The sequence below is a fragment of the Capsicum annuum genome, unplaced genomic scaffold (genome assembly GCF_002878395.1).
Source record: "Capsicum annuum cultivar UCD-10X-F1 unplaced genomic scaffold, UCD10Xv1.1 ctg3026, whole genome shotgun sequence".
Lineage (NCBI taxonomy): Eukaryota > Viridiplantae > Streptophyta > Magnoliopsida > Solanales > Solanaceae > Capsicum > Capsicum annuum.
This window is the reverse complement of record NW_025836809.1, coordinates 65133-68489: the sequence shown is the minus strand read 5'-3', so window position 1 is coordinate 68489 and position 3357 is coordinate 65133.

The window sequence follows — 3357 nt, the reverse complement described above, 5'->3', positions numbered from 1 at the left end:
TCCAAACCCCGGGCCCACCCTCGAAAGCATGGGCTATAGCACACTGATTTGGCCCAAAAATGCCCCATCTACATCGTTTCGCCCGTTTGACCACCCATATGGACATACTCACCCAAGATGCTTCCAAGACTCTATAGCATGTCATGTTCTATTTTCGACCCACGAAATTCCTGGACTCTGGGCCCACCCCCAGAACCGTGGGCTATAGCAAACTAATTTGGCTAGAAAATGCCCCGTTTGCACTGTTTTGCCCGTTTGACCACCCAAATTGCCCCATCCACCTAAATGGACCACTCTAGGATCCTTCCCACCTCTTTGGCACGTCCCGGTCGATTTTTTGCCCATGACACGCTCGGAGCCTCGGCCCACCCCAAGAATCGTAGGCTATAGTAGTACAACGATTTGGCCCAAAAATGCCCCATTTGCACCGTTTTTCCCATTTTTCCTGTTTGACAATCCAAATCACCTCGACCACCCAAACGGACCATACTAGGATACGGCTAAGCCTCCATAGCATGCCCTGGTTAAGTTTTAGCTCACATCATGCCCGAACCTCGGGCCCACCTCCAGAACCGTAGGTTATAGCATACTAATTTGGCCCGAAAACACTCCTGTTGGTGCAGTTTTGCCCGTTTGTCCACCTAAATAGCCACGCCATCCCAATCGACCCATAATAGGCCAATCCCAAACCTCCCTGGCTGATTTTTAGCGCACAATACACCCAAACCCAAGGCCATACCCAGAACCGTGGGCTATAGCACACCAATTTGGTCCAAAAATGCCCCGTTTACACCGTTTTTCCTGTTTGATCATCCAAATGGCCCTACTCACCCAAATGAAGCACACTAGGATGCCTCCCAACCTCTCTAGAATGCCCCAGTCAATTTTTGACCCACAACGCACCCAAAACCCAGCCCCACGCCTGATACTATCGGTTATAGCACACCGATTTGGCCCAAAAATGCCCCGTTTACACCATTTTGCCCGTTTGACCACCAAATGGCTCCGCCTACCTAAACGGACCTCACAAGGATGCTCCTCAGCCTTCCTGAAATGCCTAGGTTGATTTTCGGCCTACGACACGCCCGAACCCCGAGCTCACCCCCAAACCGTGGGCTATAACACACCAATTTAGCCTGAAAATGCCCCATTTGCATTGTTTCTCTCGTTTGACCACCCAAATGGCTTTGCCCACCCAAATGAATGACACTAGGATGCTGCCCAACCTCCCTGGCATGGCCCAGTCAATTTTTTTAGCCCACAACATGCCTAGAACCCGAGCTTACCCCTGGAACAATGGGCAATAGCATAATGATTTGGCCTAAAAATGCCCCATTTTACACCGTTTCGCTCGTTTGACCACCCAAATAGCCTCTACCACCCAAACAGACCACACTACTGCACAACCTCCCTGGCACACCTTGATTAATTTTCAGCCTATGGTATGCCTGAACCCCGAGTTCACCCCTGGAACCATGGGCTATAGCACAATGATTTGGCTCGAAAATACCTCGTTTGCACTGTTTTGCCCATTTGACCATCAAAATAGCCCCGCTTACCCTAAAAGACCACAATAGGACTCTTTCCAACCTCCTTATCATGCCTCGATCGATTTTCAGCACACGACATGTACGAACCCCAAGCCCACCCTTAGAGCCATGGGTTATAGCACACTGATTTGGCCCAAAAATGCCCCATTTTCACTAATTTGCCCGTTTGACCACATAAATTTCCACGCCCACCCAAATGAACAACCCCAAGATGCTCCTCAGCCTCTCTGGCATACCCCGATCAATTTTCAATACATGGTACTCTCGAACCCCAGGCCCATCCCCATAACCGTGGGCTATAGCACATCGATTTAGCGAGAAAATGCCCCATTTGCATTGTTTTGCTCATTTTACCCCATAAATGGCCTCACCCGCCCAAACAGACCACACTAAGACGCTCCTCAGTCCCCTTGGCATGCCCCAATAAATTTTTGTCCCATAGCACACCCAAACCCTGGATCTACCCCAGGAACTGTGGGCTATAGCACACCGATTTGGCCCAAAAATGCCCCATTTAAACTGTTTCGCCCGTTCAACAACCCAAATGGCCCTGCCAACCCAAACGGTCCTCACTAGGATGATTCCCAGCCTCTCTGGCATGCCTCAGTCGATTTTTAACCTATAAAACACCTGGACTCCGAGCCTACCCACAAAATTATGGGCTATAGCACACCGATTCGACCCAAAAATGCCCCATTTGCATAGTTTCTCCCATTTGACCACCCAAAGGGACCCGCTCATCCAAAAGGACCATACTAGGACACTCCTCAGCCTCTGTAACACACCCCAATCAATTTTTGGCCCATGAAATGCCCAGACCCCAGGCCCACCCTAGAATCGTGTTTTATAGCACACCGATTTGGCCCAAAAACACCTTGTTTGCACTATTTCGCACGTTTAACCACACAAATGGCCCATTCCACCCAAATGGACCACATTAGGATACTCTCCAGCCTTCCTGGCATGCCTCAATCAATTTTTAGCCCACGACACGCTCGGAACCACCCCCGAAACCATTGGCTATAGCATACCGATTTAGACCAAAAATATCTCTATTGATATTGTTTCACCCATTTGACCACCGAAATGGCCCCACCGACCTAAATAACCCACACTAGGCCAATACCCAACCTCCCAACATGCCCTGATTGATTTTCGGCCAACAAAATGCCTGGACTCCGAGCCTACCCCCGGCACCATGGCCTATAGCACATCGATTTGGCTCGAATATGCCCTATTTGCATTGTTTCACCTGTTTGGCCACCCAAATAGCCCCGACCACCCAATCGACCATACTAGGAGTCTTCCCAACCTCCATAGCATGCCTAGTCAATTTTTGGCCCATGACACACCTGAATCTCGTGCCCACCCCTAAAATTGTGGACTATAGCACACCGATTTGGCCCAAAAATGCCCCATTTTCACGACTTTACCCTACCCAAATGGACCACACTAGGATGCTCCCCAGCCTCCCTAGATCGCCCCAAGCCCACCCTATAACTGAGGGTTATGACACACTGATTTGGCCCAAAAATGCCCCATTTGTACTATTTTGCCTGTTATATCACCCAAATGGCCCCACCTACCTAAACAGACCATACTAGGATGATCCTTAGCCTCTCTGCGATGCCCTGATTGATTTTTAAGCCACGACACACCCGACCCTCGAGCCCACCTAGAACCATGGGCTACAGTACATCGATTTTGCCCAAAATTGCCCTATTTACACTGTTTTTCCTATTTTACCACCTAAATGGCCCTGCCTACCCAAACGGCCTATAGTAGGTTAATACCTAGCCTCTCTGGC